This window comes from Sarcophilus harrisii, chromosome 2, assembly GCF_902635505.1.
Source record: "Sarcophilus harrisii chromosome 2, mSarHar1.11, whole genome shotgun sequence".
Taxonomy (NCBI): Eukaryota; Metazoa; Chordata; class Mammalia; order Dasyuromorphia; family Dasyuridae; genus Sarcophilus; species Sarcophilus harrisii.
The window spans coordinates 508461953-508472515 of NC_045427.1; the positions used below are offsets into that span (position 1 = coordinate 508461953).

Below are 10563 nucleotides of genomic sequence, written 5' to 3' on the forward strand. Positions count from 1 at the left end.
CCTGTAGTTCAATTACTTTGTCAACAGGTGGCATACTCACACCTAGGTAAAACCAGTGAATGAGAAAGTAGAGGCAGCAAAAATAAAATGAAAGTCATCAGCTCTGCTGAATGTACTACAATAAAGCAGGAAAAGATGGAAATAACATTTATCTTTCTCTTCCTCAAATGTAATCCAATTCTGATTGTTAATGACATATTCCACAGGGGTATTACAAAATTCTCAAAAAGTAGTTTTTAAAAATTTGCTATTTCAAAAAATAGGTTCTTGACATATTTAACTTTTTTTAAACTGAAAAACTATTTTCAATATAATTGGTTTCCTTTGAAGACCTATGTATTTTATATTTAAAAATATCCTGGGAAAGAACTCAAAAAACAAATTAATGTTAACATCTTACATTAGTTACTCTAGAAATCTATGTTTGCTGATTTGTTTGAAAGTCTTCAAATATTCAAAGTTGTCAAATACATTGATACTTTGGGTGTGCAGTGGATTTGAAATAACCTAAGAAGTTTGAAACTCCTTCCAATTTATTAATTCCACAAATTCACCTGAGGCAAAAGAAGCATCCCTTTTTTCCCCAAGGGATTTCTCATCTAGACTCAAACTGAAAACATTCCTGGTAGATCCTTCAAAGACAAGATCAGACTGGCTTTAAAAAAATTTTCTGACTTGGAATGTCCCTTTCCCAGAATTTCAGGAGGAAAAAAGAATACAAAAGTGAATAAACAAGAATTAAAAATTTTAAAATCAAAAAATAAAATTCTGAGAAAGCATCTAAAAGATTCGCCAAACAGTCAAAGAGATCCACAATACAAAGTTAAAAACGCTAGATAATTTAGTAGAAGAATATTAACAATTTTCCTCCCATCCACCCAAATAAACACTGGTTATAATACCCGACTATGTGGTGATTCATTCAGTCCTATCAAGATTCTAAAAGTAGAGAACAAAAGAGAGCTGAAGCAGCAAAAGGGAAAAGGAGTGGAAGGGGAAAGAGGAAGAGATGAGACAAGACCAAATGCCATGCTTTTCTTTATTAAAAAAAACAAAAACAAAAACAGGAGATATTATACTTTATGGAAAATGTGTTTAAGTGACTTACAACCAAGATTTTATGATTTTATTTCATAAAAAAGGTGTGAAGATTACTCTTTAAAATTACCTCTCTAATGATTTCAGAAAGGCCTGGAGAGACTTACATGAACTGATGCCGAGTGAAATGAGCAGGACCAGGAGATCATTATATACTTCAACAACAATACTATATGAGGATCAATTCTGATAGATGTGGCCATCTTCAGTAATGAGATGAACCAAATCACTTCCAATAGAGCAGTAATGAATCAAACCAGCTATACCCAGCAAAAGAACTCTGGGAGATGATTATGAACCACTACATAGAATTCCTAATCCCTCTATTTTTGTCCGCCTGCATTTTTTATTTCCTTCACAGGCTAATTGTTCACTATTTCCAAGTCCGATTCTTTTTGTACAGCAAAATAACTGTTTGAACATGTATACTTATATTGTATTTAATTTATACTTTAACATATTTAACATGTATTGGTCAACCTGCCATCTGGGGGAGGGGGCGGGGAAGGAGGGGAAAAATTGGAACAAAAGGTTTGGCAATTGTCAATGCTGTAAAATTACCCATGAATATAACTTGTAAATAAAAAGATATAATAAAAAAAAAATTACCCCTCTAAAATTTTTAACAAAAAAATTAAAATTTAATGAAAATTAATCTTTTTGTTATATGGCAATTAAATGATATTTGAGAAAATCTCAGGATCAGCGATTAAAAACTTGAAGTTAGCTTTTACTTCCGCAGAACACTGAAGGTGGGTAGTATACTGAAGAAATTACAATGATGTAAAAAAAAAAAAATCAATAAAAATATTTTTAAGAGATCTCATTGATGAAGAGCTGCTTATTTAAACACCCAACATATCTAGCTATTGGTATTGATGGTAACTTTTTAAGTTGGCATTTTCTATTCAGAAAGGATCATCCAGGGCCTCTTAAGATTCCTAAATAAACTCTGACCAGTAGCTTCATATATTATAATTATATAGCAAGGTCACTCAGATGCATCTGACCAGTTCTTACAACCAGGAAGCTAGGAAGGGTACTTCAGTCAGATAATTCTTTGAAGGTTTATTCCTTCCACGGATACAGTGAAGAATATAGTCAAATTCTTATTTTGATCAATTCTCAATGTACTTCCACAAACCATCAAGAGAGGATCCAACCAATCCGCTAAATTAAGGCTTTATTGCAGGTCTCTTTACATGTTGTGAGCATTAATGCAATAGATGGCCTACCCATTTAATACTGTTCAATCTCCCTCTTAGCACTTACAAAAGAAATCAATTCAATTCCAATAATATTAATACAATAAAATAAAAGTATAAATCTGAACTATCCAAAGTGAGTAATCTCACTAATTTCCTTACTTTGTTGCAGTCGGGTTTTTATTAAGGAAGTATTTATTTCAATTATGCACTTCAAGGTTAGAAGCATCACCAAACACAAAGAAGCAATGATGTTAAGACTTTTAGAAGCTTAGAGATTAGTAATTCAAACCTGTACTTCAAGCATCCTCTCAAAACATCCTTGACAGGTGATCATCAATCAAACATTTTTGTGTCTATTACAGGCTAGGCAATGTGCTAGGTGCTGGGGATACCAAGAAAAAAAATTTAATACTCCATCCTCAAGGAATTTGTTATACTGGGAGTACACATGCACACATTGACGTTTACAAAAAACATAGAACTAGACTTCTATCATATCACCAAGATATAACACCATGTCTGAAAAGCTCTAAATGGCAGTTATTCCCTATTTAAGGAAATATCCACCTCCCTGTAACAGCTACAAAATGGATTCATATAGGAAAGCAAGAATTATGAAACAAAAGTATCATAGTCAAGTAATGACAAATGGACAAAAAGTATTAAAAGAATATATCCTGAAAGTAGAAAGTCAAGAATGAGACAATTAACAATACTGTCAAATGCTGTAGAGGTCAGGAAATATACAGTGCAAGAAAAAGCCATAAAACTTGCTAATCACGGGTAACCTTACAGAAAACAGGTTCACAATTGAGTAGTTGACAGATAGCTGAAGATATGAAAGTATTTGTGAACAATAAGGAAGAAAATCATGCATAAGAACAGACTGAAAATTATGAAGAAAACCTTTCTCCCCATCAGTATGGATATGAAACACAGCATATCTTTCCAGATTGAAATGATGCATTGTAATGAACAGTATCACCACCCTTTTTCTTTCTTTTTAACTGTACAGGAAGGGAATTTCCTAGGAGAGAAGTGACTTAGAATACATTTGGAAATGGTGATATAAAAAATAGCAACTAAATTATTTTTAAAATAGGAAGAGAAAAGAGATAATAGTAAAGAGCAAGATCCTGGAGGAGACTGGAGGAAGAGAATCAAGAGCACAAGAAAGGGATTGGCATTTGCAAAAAGAAAAACAATCTCTATTTTAGACTGGAGTAAAGGAGGATAAAGGAGAATAATACTGAAATGATTTGGAGTTGCAGAGATGTAGGACATATTGTGAAGGGCACCTTCAATTTATGAATATTTGGTGAGACCTTTTCACAGAGAAGCTGGTGAGACAATTGGTCTAGGTGGCTTGAAAAGACCAGATGCTGAGAGATTATGACAGTCAATAGGGAATAAAAGGATTGACAAGAACTAACAAAGGCCCAAGTGAGTTTGTTTACATAAGAAATTTGCAGTGGTAGTCAAGATACTAATATAACTTCTTCCATCAGCCTTAAGAAGGCAAACAGCAGAATAATCCAGATTGTTGTTTGGACAAAAAAGGACAAGACAGGATCGAAGGGCAGAAGACAGTATGAAGCTGAATTTAACTATCAGGTCAAGATTTGGAAAGATGGAAAGTAAGCCCCATGATAACCTAGGAAAGGAAGGAAAGGTTGAGTGATTTTGAGGTTTCAATGAGTAAACTAAATAGATTTACGAGGAATTAGCTAAAGGGAGTGACTGGAAGAAGAGGAGGTTATGGTGAGATAGATGAATATCAGTTATGGATAGTTAAGGATGAACACTTTCTGTGTGATAAGATCAAGAAAATCAACATACTTGCATGTACCTTCAGTAGAATGAAGTCACTGTAGATGAGAATGTTAATGAATTGAGAAGCAAGTGTATTGAAGAAATACCAATTTTTAAATTTAACTCTTCCAAGTAAAAGGTGTTATTGAAAAGACAAATTATGTGCTAAGTATTAAATTCCTGAAAAAGGAAGAGTCACTTGTGAGCCAATAGTAACCATAAGATTATAGATGGAGTGATTATGATAAATGGCAATTTATTTGAAAGGAGCAGAGCTAGTCACAGTCATTTGCCCCCAGGTGAATCATTTAGGGCATAGACCCAGGAAGACTTGCTCATTATGTACTTTCTAACATGAGTAAAAGCAATCTCTTGATTGGAATACTATGCCTCCAAGCAGATCTTTTGCTCAAGATCAGATTGAACTCAGCCCAAAACAAATCGATTTAACCCCCAGGACCTAAGTACAGCTATCCTACTGTCCAGAAAAATTAACAATACAGATAGCTTGGGGCAGCAATTACACGATCAACACTGTCACTAATGCAAATTAAGCTTGTGTCAAGGCCCACAAGAATGAAAGGATGAGGAGTACCTGGAACCAGCACCTACCCTGGATGAGAATAGGGACCTACCTCTTGGTAGGAATTACTGTGACTACTAACTATTCAAGTCATTAGATGTCAGAGAACAAGGGTGTAGGATGGGGATGGGATTAGTGATGATAGGGAGAGGACTGTAGTAGTAGGCAGCAAGTGAATGCTCTAGGGCCTTTATCCTCATATAGGCAGTGACCTGGATGGAAAGGGTCTCCCCATGAAGCTTCAAGGGCTGTCCAGAGGGGATGATCTGACTGTGCAAGGCAGAATTCACAAATTATTAAAAAAAAAGGGGAAAAAACAAATAAACTTGAATCTTTTCTTTTTAAATCTTAAGTGTTGCATTTCCATCAGATCAAAACTGGAAGGAATGAAGCACAAAAGAGATGTTGCTAAGTGACAGTCATAGGGGGAGAGTTGGGAAGTGAGGAGCAAGAAGCATTCCTAGTCCTCCTCATAGCCCAATGTACTCTTGTAGTATGAGCGAAGGTATATCCAGTAGTAGGGAAGGTGACCAAAGGCTCAGTGTTGTCTCGTAAGGAACAGGTTTCTGTGATTATATGGAAACTGAAGCAACATGAGCAGGGAAGGGCTAATATAATGGCCAGTCTTTTATCAAGAGAATCAAAAACTGCATTCAAATCAGATTGTCCTAACTACATGATTAGATAAAATCTATATATGACTAGATAAAATCAAGTATTTAAAGATGTATAATCACCAATTGCAAATACAAAAAAGTGTATAGTACAAGACATACTAATAAAACAGAAAAATCTTGTCAACAATTCATGTTTGGATACTAGATTCAAAGATATGTAAAATTATATCACTGTAAGGTTACAAAATAAGCAGCATTCACAGAAGATATACATTAGAATGACTTTTTTAAATGTTGCCAAATCTACAAATATTGTAGGTGTTTGGTTTAGAAATGTTACTAATCATGCCTCCTGCAACATATTAGCAAGACTTTTCTTACATAATTTTGATTTCTTGCACCTTCCTCAAACATCTAAAATTCTAGTTTAGATTTTGGTAATATTGACAAAAATAAAAGCCTTAGAAGCAGCAAAAAATGCTATTAGCAATAGATGAAACTAATTTGATGATGTAACTAAGCTGTCATCAATGACTTTGGGTTCTTTCCCCTCTATATTTTGTCTCCTCTTCTAAGAATGAGGGCTTTCTGGATCAAGTTAACTCTGTCCAAGATTAGGAAAAAATCTTAACTTAGATTTGATATAACAAAATATCCTGTCAAGTTCTTGTCTGTCATTAGCAAAACGTGGAAATGTTAGCTTTTTTAGAACAATGCTCTGTACACGGCTGCCATGTTGAGTCTAACTAAATTCCAGTTTAGAGAAAAGGATTGAGTAAAATTAAGGAAGAAAAATGGGAAAAGGATGATATCTAGTAGGTATCATAATTTGTGGTAACAAAGACTGTAAAAAAAGGTGTCCATCAATCGTGAAATCAAGTAAAGCATAAATCAGTGTAAAGAATTCAAAGAATGCTAAAATTTATAGCACTACATAATGAAATAAACAATACAGAAAACCATATATGATTCTATGGTATATATAATAATAGAATGTAAATTTCTTGAGAGTAGAGATTTGCTTTAGTCTTGGTATTCACACTGCCTAACACAAATGCTAAACTTTATTGTAGGTATTAAGTAAATGCACTCTAATTGACCAATAACAAAAAAAATGCAAATTGGAAATATTAAAAAAAAAAAAGAAACTAAATGACAGTGCAATAATCACGACCAAGCTTGACCCCAGAAAAGAAAATAGACAAAAGCATCCCTTTTCCATTGTAGAGGGAAAGCCTATCAGTGTAGAATATTGCATTTGCTCTCATATTCTGTTGTTGATTTGCTGACATTTTCTCCCCCCTCACTCCTCCCCGCCCCCCATGTTTAAAAGTCTTTGTCAAAAGGGTTGGCTTCCAGGGCAAAGGAAAGGAAAGGGATTGATTTGGAAAAGAATCATGTAAAAACAAAAGGGATCAATAACAATAAGAACATTTAAAAATAAAATACGTGTATCAATCTTTTCCTTAATGGAGTTTAAAGTACTTCTTTTCTATTACTAATTTATTACAGAGATTGGGTGTTAATTGTTCCATGGTCGGGCCTAGAAGAATGAGATGGAAATTCTCAGGATATATACCTTTAAATAAAATTCCCTTGCAACAAATCATTTACTTTCTAATGATTCAATTATAGTAAGATATAACATATTCTACTATACCTCTATTCTAAAATACATGCAAAAGCACTTAAAGAAGAGATAAGGAAGACTATGAAATTAAAACAATACAATCAATCCTGACCTGGACAAAGTCCAATTTATACATGCTTTTTTCAAAGTTCTTTCCACTCATTTTTCATAGTACCTTCAATATGTATCATTCTCATTTACATGAATAAAATTTATCTTAGAAAGGGAATCACTTACCCAAGGTCATACCATAACTCAATAAAGCAAGAATTAGCAAGATACTATCTTATTTAAATATCTTACATCAACTTATCTCCCTTCCAAAACTCTGACATTCAAAATATACTTAAATCAAAATTCTCTCTAAATTAAAAATAAAATTAGTATTAGTTTCATACTAAAAGATAACATACAAATCTAATTCAATTAATTTAAATTTATGTTTATGAAAATGAGTACTATATTTAAGGCTAATGCCTTACATGATGAATGGTAGGGATAAGAAGAAAATAAAGGAAATAAGCCTGGCCTCAAAGAGCTACAAGAATATAATCTAAGCAAGGAAAGATCACTAACAGCCAAGAGAGTTAAGCATAAGTCCATGTCCAAGGGCCAATAAAGAGCACTGAAAAGATAAGTAGTCATAAGTATATAAAAGATAAGTAGAATAGAAAGATCCTATGAAGAATATTGAAAGAATCTTCTTGCTTATTGGTATAGAATGATTAAGTGTGACTAATTCTATTATACTAAGGCAGAAAAAAATGGACTTAGGTTTTTAGAAAGAAACCTTCTTAAAGGTTAAAATTTAAATTTTTTATTTAACCTGTTAACTAAAAACCTGTAACATCCCTTTCTGAAACATTCCAATTAATAAAGGTTTTAGCTTCAAGAATTGTTGAAAGTGAATTATAGAGATAAAACTAAGGAGAGAATATTCCTAGCAGAATATTCTAAAAACCTTGACAAGTAAGTTTTTTGAGGACAACTTCTACTGATGGGAAATTTAATGATGGTAAAACCAGAGGAAAAAAACAAACAATGAAAACTGGCTCTAAGAAGCGCTGTTTTAGGATATAGGAATATAATTTCTGAGTAAGACAGCCTTGCAAACAAACCTTGTAATAAAAAGCCTTATTACCCAAATAAAATAAAGTTTTTCTTAAGAAAGCTATTTTGAATAGAATTATTCTAACATGTTTGAACATGCATTCTAAAATAGACATATTTCCTCAGTAATAATTAAAATATTTGATTTCCACTAAATACAAAATCTCTTCAAATTCCCTTGTGGAAATACTAAAGAGGCTACTGAAAAAAAAAAGTCTGTGTTCGGAATATATACATACAACATGTTAATGACATTGGTTTTGATGTGTTAAAAAAAAAAGGCTTTCCCCTTTATAATTAAAATTTCTAATATCTAGGATTTTTTTTAAATTTCCAAAACAGATTATATATTAGTTTCAATTTACAGCCTATGACCCTCAAATCTGAATAATGTGTAAGATTCTCTTGAGTTGGGGGGGAGGGAGGGCTACAGAAATCTGATCTTCCAAAATGGGGGGCTGGTAGGGAGGAAGAGAGGAGGAGCTAGACTTAACTAATTGGAGCCGAGTTAGCCCCTTAGCTCTAACACCCTTCCAAACTGTCTTAACCCTGACATGTGCAACTTACGGGAATAATTATCAATGACACTAGAAGAGTCCCAGGCAAAATTTCAAATAAAAATGCTTCTCTTGGTCTTTCTTCTTTTTCACTCCTCTCCCCCAATCCATTTATTCCAATCTAAACTCTAAATTCTAATCTCAGTTGGATGGCACACACTAATTCATACTAAAGTGTGACAGACAGAAGTTTACCTCCCAGAGGCTATTTGCTTTTAAAGGGTCAAGTAAAATACCCACAAGAAATATTTAGGTCTATCTATCCACCTACCATCTCTCCATCCCCCACAAAATGTTATTCCTCTGACCCCTCCTCAGCCTAGTAAAACAAAGAGATGCTCTTAGGGAGAAAGCTTGGGTGACATGAAATCCCCTACGTATAAAAAGAGTACTAGTTCTAATAAACTTTCTTTAAATACTTCCATGGGAAGAGAGAGACAGTGAAGGGTACTAAACGCATCAGATTCTCAGGCGCTTAAATGCCCAAACTTAAAACAGGAAGCCTAATTGTAAAAGTTCCTTTTCTAAATAGGTCCAGCCTTTGCGCTCCGCCTTCACAAGGGCCAAGAAAGCTGCTGTAAATAGCACGATCTTCCTTCCTACCTTTTCCCAAAAGCACTTAATTGACATAATTGGGGAGACCCTCTTCCCATCTCTGGGGACCTGGAGGGCGGTCTCCGAGGGAGAAGGCGGCATCCTTCAGGCAGCTCACACTATCAGCAGTGTGCCTAGCTCCACGTTTCTCAACAGAGGATTCTTCGGAAGACAATAATGGGATGGAGAATGACTCCTACTGCAAGAAGACGGTGAGAAGGGGAGGGGAGATCTCCTCTGCGGGCGCGGGGGGCTGGGGAGCGTGTTTTCTTTCGTGACACGGGAGGAGGGACGGAATGGGGGAGGGCAAGAGAGGAGAGTCTGGCAGACGAGGCGCTGCAGCTGCAGTCTAGGCTCTGGTCCTCTTTCTCTTCTCGTTACAGACAGGTGGTGGTGGCAGAGGTGGCGGCGGCCGAGGGAGAAAGGGAGGGGAATCTCCCCACACCGCCACCATCCGTACAAAAAGCGTAGGGAGCTCCCCCAGGAGAGGGAGAGCGAGCGGAGCGCGCGAGCAAATCCTCCCTCCTAGCCCGGGGGACCGACCCACCCGCACGCGCGTGGGCGAAGTGCAGGCGGAGGAGGCGGAGGCGCCGCCGCGGCGCCTCCATCATCACTGTCTCCGCAGCAGGCTTGCGCGGGCCCCACAGGCCTCTCCGAGCTTCGGAGTCCGCTGCGCAGCGGCGGAGATCCCACCCCCGCGCCGCTCCGACCCAAGATGGCGGCCGGCGGCCACCACCGCGCCGCACCACCCCACCGTTCTCTCCTCCCTCCCCTCCCCCCCGGGGGGCTCCGCGCGCCCGCCGGACGCCCCCGCCGGGCCCTCAGCCCCACTCCCGCTTCCCCACCCCCGGAACCAGGCGGCTCGGGGACGCGAGGCAGGAGGCCGAGCCGGCGGTACGGCTGAGGGGAGAGAGGGGGCGCTTACCGTGTGTGGTGCGGGAGTGGCCTTACTGGGGCACTGAGGAGGAGGAGGAGAAAGAGGAGGAGGAAAAGGAGGAGCAGGAAAACACCGCGGCAACTGGGACGACAGCGGCTCCCATAGCGGAGCAGGCGCCTAGGCTGCGGGGAGGGAGGAAGGGAGAGAAGGAGGGAGGAGGGCGGGGGGCTCGAGAACCCGCCGCGTTGCCTCATGGGTAGATTCCAGGTCAGCCCCAGCCAGCCCGACTCCTTTCTTTCCTGTTAGGGGAGGGCAGAGGAGGGGAGGGAAAGGGGAAGTGGGGGAAGGGCGACACAGCATGTGCCTTGCTCACCCCTGTTCGAGGCATCCATTCCCCTGGGGCCCCAGGAAGGCCATGTGTTGCCCGATGGGGGGGTTCTAGATATCCTAGGCAAGATGGAGTCTTCCTCTGGTGGG

At 37.8% G+C, this 10563-nt stretch overlaps 1 protein-coding gene across 4 annotated transcripts in view; it reads right to left on the bottom strand.

The window, feature by feature from the left end:
• Nucleotides 1-10313, bottom strand: part of ZNF280D (zinc finger protein 280D) — a 90615-nt gene extending 80302 nt beyond the window's left edge. For all 4 annotated transcript variants that reach the window (XM_031955262.1, XM_031955257.1, XM_031955260.1 and 1 more), the window contains exon 1: nt 10135-10313. The gene's annotated coding sequence lies outside the window, so the exon portion shown is untranslated. The remainder of the gene's footprint in view (nt 1-10134) is intronic.
• Nucleotides 10314-10563: the final 250 nt, after the last annotated feature.